The sequence below is a fragment of the Phalacrocorax carbo genome, chromosome 6 (assembly GCF_963921805.1).
Source record: "Phalacrocorax carbo chromosome 6, bPhaCar2.1, whole genome shotgun sequence".
NCBI classification, from domain to species: Eukaryota; Metazoa; Chordata; class Aves; order Suliformes; family Phalacrocoracidae; genus Phalacrocorax; species Phalacrocorax carbo.
In genome coordinates this window covers 38756811-38776253 of record NC_087518.1, presented here as the reverse complement: position 1 = coordinate 38776253, position 19443 = coordinate 38756811, and the positions used below count along the sequence as shown (strand labels likewise).

At 41.3% G+C, this 19443-nt stretch overlaps 2 long non-coding RNA genes across 2 annotated transcripts; both read left to right on the top strand.

The window, feature by feature from the left end:
• Positions 1-339: 339 nt before the first annotated feature.
• LOC135314084 (uncharacterized) lies at positions 340-6283 on the top strand. Its single transcript, XR_010373559.1, has 3 exons — positions 340-2242; positions 3006-3094; positions 3876-6283. It is a non-coding gene; the product is annotated as an uncharacterized LOC135314084 (long non-coding RNA).
• A 3448-nt stretch (positions 6284-9731) lies between these two features.
• LOC135313919 (uncharacterized) lies at positions 9732-17176 on the top strand. The gene is made up of 3 exons (XR_010373415.1): positions 9732-10691; positions 15797-15903; positions 16677-17176. It is a non-coding gene; the product is annotated as an uncharacterized LOC135313919 (long non-coding RNA).
• The last annotated feature ends 2267 nt before the right edge of the window (positions 17177-19443 follow it).

Genomic DNA, 19443 nt, shown 5'->3' with positions numbered 1-19443 from the left:
GAAAACCCAAAGCAAACAAAAAACCCAAACAAACCACCCCAAGCCACAGATCAGCTTTGGAAAAGTCATTACGGAAAATATCATTCATATACACAGCTGAATGAATTCCTTTTCTCCCAAGGGATGATTATATTTAATGATAGAGTAGAGCTGAGGTTTGGAAATTTAGTTTTAATAGATGTTAAACTAATCATTAAATGCAATCAAGTTTATTTCCTATGTTATTTGAAGTCAAAAGGGTAGTCAGAGTCTCTTTCCAGACATTCCCTGTTGTCTTGATAAATTTTGTTAAATAACAGCTGATGAGAGTATTTATATCTTGAGTAAAGTGAGCACTGTCTGACTTCTCATTTTCTATTTTTATCATCATTTATTGTTTGCTTCTTACATTATAGATGTACTTGATGTAAATTGCAGAAAATAGCATTTTAAACCTTTTTTCCTCAATTGTCTTTTCAGAACACGTAAGATCATGAAAACACTCTGCAGTACCCAAGTTAACTTTAGAATGGTTAAGTAGCAATTCCCTTGATGACCATGTTCACATTGTGAGCTGCACCAACACACGTGTTTTGTCTATCAGTCCAAAAGAATATCCCATTTAGGGCTTTTCCCCACAGTAATCAAGGCTGAAGACAGCAAAACAGCATTCCCTTCAGAGGATGCAGCAACAAATGAACCAACATTTGTTAGAGACTAAGCCCTGGTACCGGTTCCTTTTGCAATATAGTGTAGTGTGACTTCAGTTTCCTATAGTGAAGGCAGCCAAGGTAAAAAGTACAAGACTGCAGATTAATTTAGTAAAAATGTGTTTCTGTGCATAAAGCTCCTTAGGTTCAGACTTGTTGCTGGTCGAAACTGGCCTATTGACCTTTGTCCACTCTAGCTGGTAAACCTGCAGGTCTTTGCTAAGGTATGCTTGCAGCATAAAACGTCTCAGGCTCTAATTAAATGCAGAATGCATGTAAATAGCCTTTCCAGATGTTTTAGTTAATGTAACTAATATCAGTCTGAGCCTAATGCCTTCCTTTACTTAGGAGGTGAAAGACTTGGCGTGAAACATTTGTCTTTGAAAATTTTAAAACATGGTATTTGTTTCCTTTTATGATTTTTACAATTTTGTCTCATTTATAGCAAACCCCATTTGGCCTACAAGAAGCGTATCAGCTGCCTTTTGCTGGTAAAAAAACCTGGCTGCCATAAAAACAGATAGCCTCTGGATTTGGCAAGATGATAAACAGAAAGATTGTCATCAGTTTCAAAAGGTTTCTCTTCCATTTGCAGTGGAATATTGCATTATGCCTCTAGTTGAGAAATGTGAACAGTAATCTCACTTTCACGCACATTGGGATGGCTTGCTGGAGGCCACTCAAAATTTTACTTTAAAAACCAACCAAACAAAACCAAGGCAAACAAAACAAGCTATGTTCACAGCTTCGTTTTAAAATATCATAGGCATATTTGTACTAAGGACCCAGTTTTACCAGCCTGTTCTTTGTAGAATTCTCATCTGCTCTGATTATTTGATAAAGACTAATTTTGTCAGGTTGCTTTGCCTTTGTTCAGTTTTTGGGTTGTTGTGGTTTTTTTTGTTGTTTGAGGTATTTTTTCCAGAATTCTTAACCTTTCCATAGTTTCAGTGTATTTTTAAATTATTGCGAAAATTCCCCTTCCTTCTCCTGTGGCTAGCAGGAAGCCAGCAGGATACCAATACTGCTTACTCACGGAAATTAAAAACAAAACAATAGGTAAGAAAAATAAAGAAATAGAACAAACAAGAGACACTATCTTTTCTGTTAAAGCTTAATGTGTTGTGTATTAGTTATTCGACATATTGGAGCTTAAAGTCTTGAAACTTCCCTGGCAGAGTTTCTGCAGAATTTGGTTGCTAGTTATTTCTGTGTCTGCAACTGAAATATAGTGTTGAACTACTAGTCCTGTCTGTGTGCCCATAAAATTGGTAAAAAAGCAGTAAGCCAGCAACAGTAGCCTTGCAGCCCAGGTCCATGTTCAAGGTGTGATAGTTTATATGGAGAGGTGGTCTGTTTATTAATTTATTTTTCTTGTACCCCTGCAGATGTTGGTGGTTATGGGACTTGCTGGGCAGGCACAGGTGATGTCAGCTTGGCTGGACATGTGTGTGCATCATGCCCTCAACGTGTGAGGTCTCTCCCACTCTCCTGTCAAGCCTATCCTGAGGCGCTTGGACTATCCTGTGCTCCTACTCCCAAGCAGAACCACGGTACGTGCCACGGGGCCACTTTCCTTTGAGTGCACCAGCCCAGACAAGGGCACCAACAACTCCTCATGACCCTGCTCATGCTGTTAAAAATTACCTTAGTAAAAAAGAAAAGGGGAAAGTATGCTTCCATCTTTTTTCTTACTCCTAGTGAAGTTGGTGATATGATTATGTGATCAAGTTGTCTATTTCCCGTTGAATCAAAATATAGCTTGTTAGGGTGTCTATTTGAAACATTTTCTGATGCAATTACTTAATTTTCATTTATGTAACTTGTAACCGACCCCTCCTTCAAAAACATTGATTCCAAGTTTTCAGTCTCATATTTTTCTCCAAGGTTGCATAACTTTTATTTTCTTAAATCTTTACTCCAAGTTCATCAGCACCATGGACATCTGATCAGACACTTGTATCCAATTCAACATCTTCAGTTTAGACTTCTAATATAAACAGACTTCTCCATTTGCTGCTGACATGTGTGTGAAGAACAGCTCATAACATGATTGAACTCCATTGATTTTTCATAAAAGTTTAATAAGATGATACAGGTCAAAAGCTTTGCAAAATTTGCAATAAATTCCTGTTGTGATCTGAACAAGACTTAGTGGGGAGAGCTGACACCAGATGAATTTAAATACCCATTGAATTATGTGGAGGGTAATGAGGACTTGAAAATTTGGTTAATCATTTTGAACATTAGACTTCAGATTATGAGATCTATAACATTGCATGGCTCTTCTTGTTTATGTTTTGTTTTTATTTATAGGTGACTTGCACATAACTGCTTTAGTAGGCAACAGATCTCAGAAAAATACTTGAGTCACTTCCCCAAAAAAGGAAATCTGAGATTTACATGTGAGTAAACAGTTTTGGTTTTTGCCCATTTTTCCCTGAAATAGTTGACTAACATTGCATAAATGCATTCAGTCAGGTGAGGCTTCAGCTGTGCCACAGTTTTTAACCAAGTCCAGGGCACAACTCTCTAGTAAGTTCCCTGAGCTGGTTGCAGTATGAATTAGATGATGTTTAAAAATTGGCTGGGCAAAATGCAGAATCAGCGATGCATCCGTTACAGAAGTCCTCTGGGCTTACAATACAGAAAATGTTTCAGCAGAAAGCCTTGGTAGTACCTCCAAGAGCTTGGAGTTTGTCCCCAAGCCCTGTCCCCTCCTCTGTGCTGGTCTGGGAGCCCTGACCACTGGTGGGGGAAGCCTCGTGCAGCACATCACTGCTGCCATCCATGCTCATGGCTGCATGCCAAAGTTGCAGGCTGAAGACTAGCCAGGTCAGTCTGAGGAGTCATGCCTCAGGACATGAATGTTTGATGAGCAGCAAAACCTTTTTATGGCTTAACTTTTTTCCTTGAGCTTGCAGACTGCAGAGGAACAGGATGTTTATTGTATATATGGTGACCGTTCCCACTGAAGAGGGGTTGCCTCTAGGGTGGGCACAGCTCCCTTTTGGGGCTGTGCAACTGTACCTTGCAATGGTGTCATGTAGGTGCAGGTCTTGAGGACCTCCAGTGGGAATGGGGGCTACACCTGGGAAGTCTGTGCCTGGCTGTCTTTATTTCCCTTTTCAGCAGCAGGAGGCATATTCTCCTTTCTTCCTGTGCTTAGTACTTGCCTCTTCCCAGTGCTGGCAGGTGTGTTGCCTGTTTTTGCTCTCCACACTGAACTCCAGAACTTGGTGCAGCTCTGTTCAGATGGAGGGAACAGCAAAAGGATTCAAAACCTGGATTTGGTCCCTGACCCTGCCACTGAAGTGCCCCAGGACTGATTCATTCCCTTTGCATCTCTTCAGCTTTCTTACCTCCTTTGCAAAAATACCCACCCCAGAACTTCATCACTCCCACCTTTAAAGACTTTTACTGCCTTTGGGCTAGGAGTGCCTTGAGTTAAGATGAGAATTTTGTTAAATTCCAGTCTTGCCTATAACATGATAGTGGTTCCATACAGGAAAGTGTGTGCTGTGTTTCTCCAGAATGCATTAAGAATAGAATTTAATGCAAGTAAGGCACCAAGATTAATCTAATCCTCAGGTTATCATTATCAAATGATGTTTCAGGTATAAGATATGTTAAAAGTCTTATCATTAGCTGGTGTTTTTGTGTTGCATGTACTATATAGATGACTTCATGAAAAGGTGCAGAAGTTTTTTTTTAATTAGAAATCACAAAATATACTTTGAAAACATTAATAAGTTTTGGCCACGGGTATTGTGGCATGGTGCAGTGTCCTATTAAAGATAACCAAGAATGACAACTTTCATATGGATCTAATACCGAAAGATGACCTTTGTGCTCCCTTGCTATCTGGGCAGTATGAGGGGGAAAATTTCAGTGCATAAATCTAAAACCCTCTGGAAAATATTCTTTATAGCTCCAGTAAAGTCCTTTGGCTAGTTCAGTGTTTGCTGTTGACACCAAAGACACCTGAATATTCCTTAATGTACTGAAATGTTCCAGAGTGTCACCAGTAAGAATTGCGCATTTTCTGGTACAGCACACAGTTTTTAAAGGTTCCTCTCTATTATAATCTTCATTGCTGTCCTATAGATGAAAAAACAGGCAATTTTCAATTTGCTTTATGCGCTGCCTCAGTGCAATGGCTATGTCCCAGAGTGATGCACTCAAAGTGTCAAGTACGAGCCCAAAACTGGCAAGAGGATTCTGCCGGAGCTATAAATTCCCTCTTCTCCAGAGGTTATTTCTGCACTCACCCTTTGTGTGCAGAACTTATTTCTGTGCTTGGGTTAATGTTTACGTTTTCCTTGTAGGTCATCTTTTATTCTAAAAACTAAATTGAAATCCTTCTGTTCAGCTATTAAATTTGTGGGTTCTGTATATTGTACAATATATTTTAAGGGGGGGGGGATTAGCTTTTGGATTATAGTTTTTCAAGGGAAGTGGTTATTTTCTCTCTACCCATTCTGATCAGTACCTTCAGAAAGACAGTCCAGCAATGGTTTAGGTGCTGATATTTTATAATCAGTATCTTATAATAAAAATTGTTTTTCATACAATTTTAATTTATCCAGTACATATGTCAGGCTCTAGATCTTTGCCCAATATCTGTTGCTGCTAAGACGTTGTAATCTGTTAGTACTTCAGCATCTGATCTGTTCTACATTCCCTTCACACAGATGTGTCTTAATGATGTTTCCATTAATATTTATTCTGATAGAGTGTATTTGTGTGAAGATTAGGACTTGGAGCTGGTTAGCAGGTTTCAAAAGTCATTACACAGAAGAGAGTGATACTTTAGCAAGCCAAGGTATCTCATCAAGCAAAAACCATCTGAACTGGGGATGGACCCAGGAAAGGGGTATGGAGGACAGGACACTGTTGCCCACTGGTGGGTGGACAGCACAGGTCTCAGCTGCTGCCTCCTGCCTTCGCTCCAGCTCTGCTCTCAGGTGTAGCTGGAAGGTCAGGGTCCTATGGATCACCTAGTGCTGGGACAGATGTTGAATACTGAGGATTAAGCTACTGGACAGGGTAGGAGATGCAAATAGTTTGTTTTCCATTTCTGTTTTGCACTCCCAAAATTACTCGATAGATTCCCCCAAAGTCACCAAGGTTGGATAGGTTTTGTTCTCCCCTCCTTGCCCCGCCCCACCCCGTGGGGATTCACCTAGGTGAAATATTTTTGGGACCTACAAGGGAAAGGGACTGTATGCACGCAAAGAACTGCTTTTTTTTCAGGTATATTATATGGCATCTGATTTTATACATAAGGAAGGTTATTTTTATGAGGCCTTTCCCACCCTACGAAAATTGAGCACCCCTTTTTGTTTTCTTGGCTACATTTTCTCATGAGTCTGTTACTCTGCTAATGTGTGTTATTTTTTCCTTCTCTGCAAAGCCTTGTGATTTTCAAATGTGTATGAGTAGCATTTATCCCTCTCCCCCTCCAGTAATGTTATGACTACTTATGTTTTATGCTTCTGAAGCATTCGGCACTGTGGGAAAATATAGAATGCTGTGTACCAAAGAAATTGAAGAATATTAATGTATTCAAATGAAGGGAAATAAAAATTGAATCCAGCCTCACATTTGCCTGTAAATTATTAGAATGTGTACAAGTGTAATTTAATAGAGAGTAACTTAACAGTAACTTAGTGCTGACGTACTTTATCCTGCATGTGAACAATAAGAAATGTGTTTTTTCTTCAGAAATAGAGTTGATGTGTTTAGGCAGGGAAAACAGTATCTCTTACAGGTTACATTAGACCCCTGAAGAATATTAATGTAGGGAATCTTAGAGATAAGGCCAGAAAAAAACAAGTTGGCATTCATAAAAGTGGCTTATTTATGTGTAAATGGATTTCTTTATAGGGGTTAAGTGTTTTTGTCTTAAGCCAGACTCATCCAAGGCATGAGCTCTGAACTGGGGATGCAGTTAACTCCCAAACACTCAGGAAACCGTAAGCACTGATTTCTGTCAGAGGTCTCTGCATTACCTCCTTGTCTCTTGTTTGTCTTCTCTGCCCTCCCTGCCTTGTCCCTCTGGCTTTCCCCCTCCCTCCTTGGCAGTTCTTGCTCCCCTTGCGTTGTCTCAGGTCTGCTCACCTGCCCGTGGAGGTGGACCCTAATGCCAGAACGTGGCACTGACTTCCACAAGACTGTCTGAAGGTGGAGGCACTCCAGGAGCCACCAAGTTAAGGACTACTGACACTGGCAACATTTTCACAGCGGCATTGTGGCCCAGTGTAACTTCCACTGCTCTGAGCAGGGACAAAGGACACAGAGACAGGCTGCAGATCCGAGTGCCGTCAGCACACACCACACAAGGTAGCAGGAAGGACCAGAGGGAGCTGTTGAGCGGCAGTGACCTGTGTGCAGAACGCAGCCACCTCTCAACATCAGGAGCTACAGGAGCATGGAAGAAGGAAGGCAAAAAGATACTGGAGTTTACAGGGAGCAGTATGTATGTAGAAATAGGCCATGTCTTCTCTGGTGGGAGAAATGTGTTGCCTTGGACTTCCCACGGTGTCAAGCAGGCAGGGGGAAGGTCCCTGAGGAGGGGATTTGGTTCAGCCTGGGGATGCTCAAGGAACTTCAGCAAAGTGCTTTAAAATTAAATGTGCTCTTGTTTCCTGTCTGGGAATAGTTTTGCCCTTAGGAAACGGGCAACTTTTTGACTGTAGAAGGCTTGTGTCTAAGCTAACTTCTCTGGTGCCAGAAAAGGAGGAGCCCAGCAAGTGTGGGGCTGAGGAAAAGGAATGCAGCTGAAGGCTTTGTATGTGTTACCATTGTTTTGTGCAATAATTGAAGCACCTGCATAATTGTGTTTGAAGTGCTTTAAGTGAAATTAATGAATAATTTATGAATAAATAATAGAAGGAAAGATTTACATTGTGGCCGTAAAAATAATTTTGAATTAAGCTTTTAAACTTTCACTTTTGTATATTAGGCTCCGTAGTCCCAAAGAACAACCAAGCAGCTTTCATTATTTATTTCTGTTTTACCGTATAATTTGCATGGTCAGTTGTTTGTCAGGCTGTGGGGCACTAGTCCGTGGAGTGACAGGCACCTTTCCCTGTTCAGACCCTGTGCTTGCCTTCTGCCACGAGACTTTGAGCCTGGGAGACAAGTGCTCTTGGGCTTCTGCTACACTGCCTCCTGTCTTGGTGCCTCCCAAGGTCTGTTAGGAAAGAGGGAGGAAGAAAGGATTTGTTAGTCCCTCAAAACAGAGGCAAACAACTATCAAAATACCTGAAAGCTTGTAAGACCTTACCTGAAAGAGGGATATTCAGATGCAATGTTCACCATTACTGATACTTCTAAGAGCTGCCTGTCCATGCTCTAGATTCTGCTTATGGTAGAGAAGTGACAGCGACAGAGAATCACGGTTCTGAAATTTTCCTTTGTTTGTTGTAGCTTGGGTTTAGTTTTTCTGAAAGATTTTTGAGGAGGGAACTTTCATCTCATTTTCCTTCAGTTTATTTTTATTTGTCAGGATTTTTTTTTCTTTTCTGTTTGTTTCCAGATTATAATTTTGTTTTCTCCTTTCTGTCTTTATTTTGCTGCAGGTATGGCTTTTTTAACTTTGTACTTCCTCTTCTGTTATGTTCCAGCATGTGTTCTGGTTTTGACCTTTGAACTTTTGCAAAATACCCCTTCCCAAAACACACATGCATACATAACCTGATTTACTTTGTAGACATTTAAATTCATTGGTCGGACTGTTTTTGGCGTGGTTTTGGCAATCATGCAAGAAAACATCTGGAGGAGACCTACATATTCTGTGTGAACAGTGGAATGCAATTCTCTTATATCAGAGAAATTGAAGAGTGATTTATTTGTACAAACATTGCTTGTATTGCCAGGCGATTGGTGTTACTGTCTGTACTGACTAAAATCTCATAATGTCATGGAAAGACATGTGATACAGGTGATCAGTTAAAGTCTTTCTTAAAGGTATCGAAAAAAGAGGTGGAAGACCTCTTTTTAAGCCAGTTCTCCCCCTCTGTCCCCCCGTTGTCTTTCTGCGAATGATCTCTGTTAGTAATTTAACATAGTATGGCCTATGTTCTGTGTTGCTGTCATGAAATGAGTAATTAAAAGCTTAAATTTTCATTTCATTAAGGTTCTCCATAGATTGCCAGCAGAGGAGAGAGACTGGTGGGTAAATGCGGGGTGCATGAGTAATGTGATGAGTACACATGTCACTGTTTTGGTGGGGGTTTTGAACCATCACTACAAATGTGAGCAGAGTATTTAAAAGTAGGGAATTTTTTTGAAATAAATTCCATCTCTTCTCCCGCAGCCCTTTTTGAGGAAGGTTGTCTTTAAGAAACCCTTCAATTGACATATTCTTTGCTGGCTGTTTTAAGGAGGAGCTGGTTGTGTGTGGCATTTTGGTGTGACTGCAGAGTGGATGACCAGTTCCCCTGTCTGCTCAGGGCAGAAAGCAGGTACTCACCAGCACTCCCTCCTCCCCAACTATGTGTATGCTGGCACAATAACCCTCACCGTGGTTTAGGATGTATTAGGTGATGGACTGTGGAATAGGTTCTTAGGAATACTGTTATATATTGTAAGTAACTACAGTCTTCTGTCCTGGTGAACACTGTTTTTTCTGAGAAATTAAAAAAAAAGAAAAACAAAACAAAAACTCCAAACCCATATAATGTAAACAAGTTGAAAAAAAACCCACAAAACTTATTTTGAGAGCTTTCTGGCTGTTGCTGTGTTTTGGAGTAATACATTGTCCAAGATACGGCACTGCTATGATGTATTAAACTAATATATCATAAGAGTGTCATAGCTTTGATGATGTATTAATGTAATACATCGTTAAGGTGCCATTGCTGTTATGATGCATTACTCAAAACATTACCAACTGGTTGGGTTAGCACACAAGCATCCGTGTGTATGAAGTAGTGTTTCTATACCTAAAACTGCAGTGAAACTCAAAAAACCTTGGATGTGCAAGAACAAATTAGGAAGATCTGAAAATCAGGGTTGAGCTGGGTGGGACCAAAACTGAGGTTAGAGCTATGTGCTTGCAGAATCTCTGAATGTACAGAAAATATGGGGAAGGGAGGAGAAACCATCTGTATTGGAGACAGTGGCAAATTTTCATTCCCCTTCGAAGAGTAACATGGTATGTGTTGTAATGCTTGAACAAGTTTAGCATTTTTCTGAAATGTCTTGACCTGATTTTTTTTTTCAGGGTACTTTTTGCAATTTTCCTTACACCTTGCAATTTGCTATCATGTTTTCTGGAAAAATTAGGTTGAACAGGTTTTATGCAGACATAAAAGCTCTCTTGCCTTGGCTTTTATTTGTTTATTTTTTGTTGTGTATGTCAGCCATTTCTGGTTTCAGAAGGGAAAGTAGGGTAGGTTCTGATAAGCAGTGATGGTCTTCCAACAAGGTTTGTTTTCACCACATTTCCAGACACATCCAGTTTTGGACAAGCTTTGGAGAAGCATTCTGAACCAAACTGAAAAATTCCCCTCACCCTGAACTGGATATCAAACTTGAACAAAAGGTGTTACAAAACATGTTCAATACTGATGGTAATGATAAATACTTATCTCCTTGTTTTCTAACAAAAAGACTTTAGGTATTAAGCATGCATTTATCCTCATGAACTTTCTATTTCTCACCTTCTTTCAATGCACTGGAATGTAGTAGATGTTATGGATGCTATTGACTATGTATATGTCTTTGAATGGACTGTATTTATTGCCTGGTTTTGTTGAAAATCCAGTTCACAAATGCTCCAGTCTAGCAATGGTACGTAGTTACTAAATTTAAACATTGGTGTTGAATTTAATTAATCACTTTTTTTGCCATTCATAGAGCTGGGTGCAAGGTTTGCCCATTATTCATGTATCTTTTTCCTCTACCATGTTTGGAAACAGAGGATGCAGAGACAGATGTAAAATACCATTCATTGCTTAACCCATTGAGAGACAAGTTCTGGAACATTACCAGGTACTGAAAACAACCATTCCAGTACAAATCGCTCTTTTGTTCTTTATGATGAGAGGCATAAAGTATCCAATATAAGAAGTTGCATTTCTCAGGTTTTACCCCAAGCAATATTTGCGTAACTTTATCCATTTTTTTACATCACAATATCTTGACCACTAGATGGCATTGACATTGTTAGTGTAAGTGGGGGGGAGATAGAGGATGCTCAGTCCTCCTCCCTTCAATGGCCCCCATCTTCCTTCCTGACATTCAGAAAACCCAACCATGTGAGAAAATCCTCAAGGACCCAGAGTTTAGACCATAGTGCTGAATTTTCAGGAAATCTTCACTGATTACTGCACAGTTGCTGCAGAAATGTTGACCCAATCTACATGACAGATTCTACTGGACAGTTTTCAAGTGACTATGCACAGATGAGATTACACCTGCGGCAACCCCAAACATAACCCATGGAAGACACTGGTGCATGGACTTGCCAGCTACTGTGTTATAATGCATTCACAGTGCTTAGCAGACTACTTTTTGTCTTGTTTTTTTGTTTTTTTTTTCCGTATTCCGAAAATCTGAAAGTATTTATTGCCATGGTTAAGTTCTCCTGATCCTGTCACCACTCTTGCTTATAATTATCAGAAATTATTATGTTAGTGGTTATTCCAGGCACCTCTCATAATAAGAAGCAGTTATAGTTGGCATTACCAGCCAGGGAAGTTAAAACAGATCTTTGTATATAGGTTTACATCCTTTTCAGGCCAACAGAACAGTGTTTTGCAGCATGAAAGGTGATATTAGAAAGTCATGTCGCTGTCCTTCAGTTGTGCTGGTATGATCTTGGCTTTGTATAACATCTTTGTCTTATTTAGGAAAGCTTAGATGGAGAGCTTAAAGAAAATCTTGGGAAGTTCGCTGTGAGAAGTGATTTCTCTGGAAAAAGTATGATAAGGGAAGTTATATTTAAGATATACTTCTAATTTTTGTTCATCTGTCACTCTTTTGATATTTTGAAATTGGAATTCCAGCAGTGTGCTGCAGCCTTAGGATGAGGTCTGTCCTCTGGCCAGTACATGAGCCTCACGCCCTCCTCCTGCAGGCAGAAAGGGAATTATCCCCTATAAAGGAAAGGGAAGTAAGCAGAGCAAGAGGCCCCCGTGGCTCAACCATGAACTCCTGGGTCTACTCAAATCCAAAAAAGAAGCATACTAGAGATGGAGAAGTGGAGGATTATCCATTGAGAGCTACAAGGGCATTGCCAGAGTGTGCAGAAATGCGGTTAGAAAAGCAAAAGCCCAGCTTGAATTGAAACCGGACGTAGATGTCAAAAATAACAAGAAAGGGTTCTTCAGGTATGTCAACAACAAGCAGAAAAAGGAAAACATACGCCCACTGTTAAACAGAATAGGAGAGTCAGTCACCAACGATGCAGAAAAGGCAGAGGTCCTCAACACTTTCTTCACCTCTGTCTTTACCAGCATGGTTGGGTCCCAGGCTTTGGGAACGAAATTGCCAGTTGATCCAAACACCGACCCACCATCAGTGAAGGAAGAGTATGTGAATTACTACAGGAGCTTGACCCCTGCAAATTGATGGGCCCTGACACCATCCACCCAAGGGTGTTGAGAGAGCTGGCTGACATCATTGCGAGGACACTCTACATAATCTTTGAGAAGTCCTGGAGAACGGGGGATGTCCCAGAGGAAGGCAAATGTTACCCCTATCTACAAGAAAGGTTCGAGGGAGGATCCGGGTAACTATAGGCCCATCAGCCTTACTTCAATCCCTGGGAAAGTTATGGAACGAATCCTCCTGGGGGCCATCATGAGTCAATTGAAGCACGTGATTGGGAAAAGCCACCATGGCTTCACTAAAGGCAGATCATGCTTGACAAACCTGGTGGCCTTCTATGACAAAGTGACTTGCCTGGTTGACATGGGGCAGGTGGTGGACATTGTCTACCTGGGCTTTTCCAAGGCTTTTGATACGGTCCCCCACAGCTCCCTCCTGGAAAAATTAATGCGTTATGGCCTAGACAAGTGGTCTGTGCAGTGGGTGGGGAACTGGCTGACAGGCCGCACCCAAAGGGTGGTGGTAAATAGCTCCTTTTCCAAGTGGCAACCTGTCACAAGTGGGGTCCCTCAGGGATCAATATTGGGCTCAATGTTATTCAACATGTCAATAAGTGATCTGGATAATGGGATCAAGTGTAGCCTGGTGAAGTTTGTGGATGACACCAAGTTGAGTGGGGAGGAGACACTCCAGAAGGGAGAGCTGCTCTGCAGGAAGATCTGGACAGGGTGGAAGAGTGGGCCAGCAAGAACCTTCTGAAGTTCAACAAGAAGAAGTGTAAGGTCTTGCACCTGGTAAAACATAATCCGGGAGCGCAGCACAGCCTGGGATCCAGCTGGCTGGAGAGCAGCTCTGTGGAGAGGGACCTGGAGGTCGTGGTGGGACAGGAAGCTCCACATGAGCGCACAGTGTGCTGCTGCGGCCAAAATGCTGGGTTGCATCAATAAGGGCATCCCCAGCAGAGACAAAGAAGTCGTCATCCCACTCTACTCAGCGCTGGTCAGGCCACACCTGGAGTGCTGTGTACTGTTCTGGTCCACTCTATACAAAAAAGATGTGGACAGGCTGGAAGGGGTCCAGAGAAGGGCCACCAAGACGATCAAGGGACTGGGAAGCCTGCCATACGAGGATGGGCTGGGAGAGCTGGGTTTGTTCAGCCTTGAGGAAAGGAGGCTCAGAGGGGATCTCATCACCATGTACCAGTACTTAAGGGGCAGCTACAAAGAAGATGGAGACTCCCTTTTTACAAGGAGTCACATGGAGAGGACAAGGGGGAATGGACACAAGTTGCTCTTGGGGAGATTCTGATTGGACACAAGAGGAAATTTTCACAGTGAGGACCGTCAACCATTGGAATAATCTCCCCAAGGAAGTGGTTGACTTGGCCACGTTGGACACCTTTAAGAGTTGTCTGGACAGGGTGCTGGGCCATCTTGTCTAGACTGCGCTCTTCCTAGAAAGGTTGGACTAGATGATACCTGAGGTCCCTTCCAATCTGAGATTCTGTGAATTTATATTTAGGTTTCTTAGTAGCAGAAATACAGGCTTGTTTGTACTTAGTTTGGGAAACAATAGATATTTTCAGCTAACCTGTGCAATAGCGGAGGAGCATTTTGTTGGGTGAAAGTCCTAGGAGAGGTTTTTGCTGCTAAGATTTTTACACTGTTAGAGAATTTGAGAGAAAAAGCACTCAAACAAGGAAACCCCAAACCTTTTCCAGTGGTTTCTTCAGTCACAATGGCTTCTGTGTGTCTTGTTGGCTTTGACAGCAACTCAAGTAGTGTAGCAGTGGTGGCTGTGATAGGTCACAGGCAATTCGACACTTTGGCATATTTTGTGACAAGAAGCAGTTCCTAGACCTAACAGATTTTGCCTTGTTAGTCTCTGTGTCCTTGGGAGGGTCTGCTGCTGCATGTGTGTCATTTCTGTTTCAGAGCTTGATATTGATATCAAGTGACTACCTCTGGGATCAAGACAGCAGCCTATATGACATGGGAACTTGGCATCTCCTCAGTGATGCCCTAGACATTCTTTAAAAGTCCCTTCCAACCCAAACCATCCTATTATAATGAAAGTTTGCTTCCACCAACTGATCCTGTTTCTTTTGCAATGGCTGTGTAAAAAAGGGCTGTGCAAATAATTTGTGCTTGGTGACACAACAGGATGAGATCAGTAGTAGAACCACAGTCTCCTTCTTCCAGAAAAGTTCTGATTAAAATATCCTAGGTGGGTTCCCCCCTTTAAATTTACATTATTTATGGATTTACATATCATAAGTAGCAAATGAATTGTTTAAGAAACAATGCTTGTGTTCCTCCAATATAGCAGTGTATTTTATACAAGTAGCTATAGTCTTTGTCTGGGGATTCATTTATAAACTGCTATTGAAGGCAATTATTTTAATGATGGTTTAGTGACATGACACCAGATTTGAAGCTGAAAATGGTAAATGGATTCTCAAAAAAATGTGGTTTTTGTTTTGTGATTATTATCTGGGGTTTTTTGGTGATTAAAATTAAGGCAGAAGGTGGCATGAAAATGAAAATAGCAGAGCCTGAAAAACAGAGAGGCAATGAAGCAACTGAATGATTTCATACCAGTAGTAGTAGAGAAGTATGAAAGCAGTGCTATTTCTTGCATGATATTCCTTTATTAAGCATTAAATTTTTTCAAATGCATATTGTGGTAGTAGCTAGGTACTCAGTCAGGTCAAGGCTCTGTCATGCTAGTGATAAACATACAGCTTCCTGCAAAATGGATGAAATTTAATAGTTTAAAAAAAACCACAAAAAAACAAAACCAAACCAAACCAAAACCAACCCAACAAACCACCTAAACACCTGTAATAGAGATAATATCAATGATATTACTAGAAAGCAGTTGTAGACATGCTGTATTTCAACCTCTCTGAGCACAAAAACAGTCACTGCTAAGGCAAGGTGATGATAGAAAAACTCCTGGAAATGGTTTGGCATTGCACGTTGCTGCTTCACTCTTAATGTACTTACTATGTGGTGCATTAAGCAGAGCTGGAGTCTGAGCGCTCTGTTCACAAAGTTTGAAATTCACTATTTGGAAGGAAAAAAAATTGAGCTGTAAGAGCTATGCTCGGTTGCTTTACCCTTTTCTAAGTTATGTGCCACCCGTCACGGGTCAATCCAGTCCATATGGGTGTTTTTGAAATGTCAAGTGTCCCTCTGAAACCAAGATTCCTCTCTGAGGAAGCCGTGAACGTGAAGTGCATGGGGACCCTCCCCAGGAGTTCTGTGGTTTGCTCCATCACCCACAACTTTGTTCATCAGGAAACCCTTGGTAGTGTCAAAGAAGAAAGGAGACTCATTTCTACCTGTAGTTGAACTAGGAGGTCCAAAGCAGAATTTTCTTAGGGATATATTTCCAGATTAGTCCCCTTTCTCCCAGGGAAGTTGGAAGTTACATTCCAGCACCTTTTCTCTTCTCTTACAGCTGGGTTTAATTACTACATTGTCAATACATTTGCTTTAATATTGTAAAACAATCCATTACCTTTCACTCTTGTTTCACAGGCTTAACGTTTCTAAAACATTTGCTGTGTGGTAACTTCCTTCCCACCCATGGCGCTCGTCTGCAGCTGGGCATGGTCACACTCTGCTCTCTGTCCTGACCAGTGCAGGTGAGGGACAGCCAGGTGGTACCCTGAGGGGATGTTTCGGAGCAGAGGTGGTGGGGCAGGGGGAAGAGGCTGGTGGCCTCTGTGACTACTTACTTGGAAATGTACCTGTAGTAATGAAATAGCTCGTCAGCAGCTGCACTGGGGCTTGCACATTGGCCAGCTAGTACCAAATTTTCTAGTGCTGGCTATGCTCCACTTCAAGCTTGGAAATCAAACCAAAGTGATGATGTTGGCCACTGAGTTAGGCCTGAGATAGGCTTGAGGGTTTTTGGTGCAGATAGGTGGGGAGTGAACAGGATGAAGGTTACAGGAAGAGCGAGAATCACAAACTTCTGGTACCCTTATAGAGTATATTGTGCTTTTGGAAAAAAATTGTGTAACTGGTGTGTTTCAATGGATTTCTCTGGCTCTACTGCAAAGTCAGTGAAAGTCTCAGTACTTTCATCCTGATAGTACGATGTGGGGGCCCAGCAAGTTTTCTAACATAAGTGTATTGATGTCAGTGCTGGTTGTATATGCCAATGACCTAAGTATTGTTGCAGCTCTGACAGTGGCAGCTTGCGGTCTTACAGAAAATATCTTAAGTTATTATGTGTATTACTAGAAACTGCCATGTATCCCTCTTTAAAAAAAGAGAGGCTGGTCTTGGAAATCAAAAGAGCTCATTTTTTTATCTATTAGCTTCACAAGGAGTTCCTTATAACTATAACCACTGACCCAATGAGCCAAGTACCTCCATCAAATGTTTCACTTAATGATGTCTTTTATTACAGTTCAGCGACCCAACAGACTGAGTATCTGCATGGTGAGCTGAGTGCCTCCGAAAGCTCAGCAGTAAAACTTCCTGCGCATCAAGTGCTGTGAAAATGTTCTCCCATGACTCCAGTAGACAATTTTTTTTTAGTGCAGCTTAGAAGAAATTACACAGTAGCAAAACAAACCAGGAGAATCAGTGGCCACAAACCTACAGGTGATAATCAAAGATCAGTGTGCTTGAGAGACGTTTTACAGCGTGTCGATATCACCAAGCACACCTCTGTGCTCATAACTTCAACAGCAAATACAAAATGAGACCCATTCCTAAACTAACTGCTAAGTTTTATATTTGGAGGTGATTGTTCTCTTAAATGCCGTTCTACCTGGGCTATCTTCTCCTTCCTAGCTTGTGCAGAAAAATGCACTCTTGGATTGATTATTTTGTGACCAGAAACCAAACAATGTTATGTGAACAGCCTATGGAAATAAACTTTTGTGTAATAAAGTAAATTGACTGCCCTGAGTAATTTTCAGCTTTCTTTGCTCTAATTGGAATGAATGACTTTGTTTGCATTTCTGTTGTGGCTTTCCGTGGCTTCTCCTAAAGCCTTGCCTTTTAACTTTTTCATTATAACCTATCCGTGCAACAGGTCTGCTAACTACCTTTTACCAGCTCAGCCTGTAAAAGGAGGAAGATTTCCATCAGCAGTGCCTTGTTTGGGTGTACCCATCACCCAGCTGCCATGTAAGTGCTGCTCGTAAACCAACTTGGGCTGGGACACAGAGATCCTTTTGTAATTTCTGAGGTATATGGTGCCTATGGGAACGAGGCATGGCAAAGGCCTACAACTCAAGATTTTTATTTCTGGGGAAGTTCAGATCAGTTTTGTAATGCAAGCTCAGTTTCCTGGAAAAGGCCCCGCTTAGTTTTACGTTAATAAAAGATGTGTATTTGGCTTCATGTCAGAAATAGGAATTCAGAGAGTTTGAAAAACCTTTGAAGACTGTTACAGCTGTAATTGGTGTGTTTCGTCTTGGGTGGAGAATTTGAAAGGATTATTTCGAGAATATACACTCTTAAGGGCAGGAACTGTTACTCATCTGTGTTTGGAAAGCAGCATCAACACAATCTGGATAACAATAATGCTACAGAAGGCTGAAAGAACAATTAAAGAGTGGAAATAATGACCTAAGGGAGGAACACTCAACTTAGCATGCCGATGACTGCACAGCATGCATTTGGGGAAATGAGAGGGGGGAGAGAGACTGAGAGAGTTGTTCGAGAGGCTAATACTCTCTGAAGAAACGTGTTGAAATCTCTGCTTACGTTTGATTGAAATGATATCAAATAACTTGAAGAAAAATCCTTTGAAACGGAAAGAGGGAATTTGTCCTCATTTGTGTTTCCTCCCGGGAGAGCTTGCCTTGTTCTTCAGTTCTTTCTTTTTCCTTCCTTAGTAGCTTGGGACAGGGGGAGTCTCTCAGTAAAACACCATCCCCAAAGCCAGGCTTTATTTGTGAATGCCAGGAGATGTGCACAGGAGCTGCCTTCTGCCTGGTAAATCCAACCTCTCAAGGCTGCCCCTCTGGAGCAGCCTGGGTGCTCTCCAGGCAGCCAGTCTCCCTCCAGGCTGGATACACCACTAACACATCACATCCTGATGGCCCTTATCAACTATTTCTCATGTTTCTTACTGGTTTTAAATGTTATTGTGACAAATAATCATGTGTCTGGAACAGTGTAGGACACAGGTGATCCTTGGCTGTATGTTACAGGTGGGAAGATTGAGGCACCGCATCCTTGGGATTTTCCAGGATTACAGGGGAGTTTGTGACTGAAGAGCATTAGGGAATCACGGGTTGTCTGCTCTGGATCTCCAGGAGGCATCGTTCATACAAGCTGTACTACACACCTGGGCCTCAAATACCTCATGACTAACAGACCTATTGAAATAGAACAGATTTTTTTTTCTTTTTTTTTTTTTTTTTTTTTAAAGGAAAAGTGGGATGAGACTTTTTGCTCTTTTATCTATCTTCTGGAATATGTCAAGTACGTCTGTACATACACTTTTTTCCAAAATAATTTTTAAAACTACAAACAAATAATCATTTTCTTCCTGGCTACCTTAGTTTTTATTGTATTACTTATGGCTTTCATGAGAAGGCATTAAAACAAAGCAGAACAACTACAAAGTAACTACCAGGAAGAAAACAGGGGTTTTCTAGTGTCCTTGGCCTCAATTTTATCACCCGAAAGTGATCACTTCCTTTCTGGAGCTTTTTTTTTTCTTGTTTTGTGTATATTATTTCTGTGTGTAGTTGTTCACATGAAATCAACCTCCAAACAGTGCCAAAACGTAAATTTAACAAATCAGGTGAGAGGTAAGTCAGGGTGAAGCTTAGAGCATCAGTACAGTGATCCTTTAATAAATCAATTGTACTCTAAATATTTGTAAGTATCTGTTATTAAAATTCTGTTTTCTTCACAGCTCCCACACTCAATAAATGGACAATGACTCTGCATTATTAATTACTTCCAAGTATAGAAATAGGGGAACATAGTTCTTGAGCAGCAGGTAATCTCACTGAATATACCTCCTCTATTTATTCACAGGCTGGCAACCCTTGAAACCAATCACTCGCGGAGCAGCCAGTCTGTGCAGTGCTCACCTGCAGCATCTCAGCCAGCGCCTGTTGCCTCCTTGGAGTTGTTGCTCCACCCTGAACAAAATGTTCCCAAGACACTGTTGAATCTGCTTCGCCAGGCTTCCTCATGGCACTGGC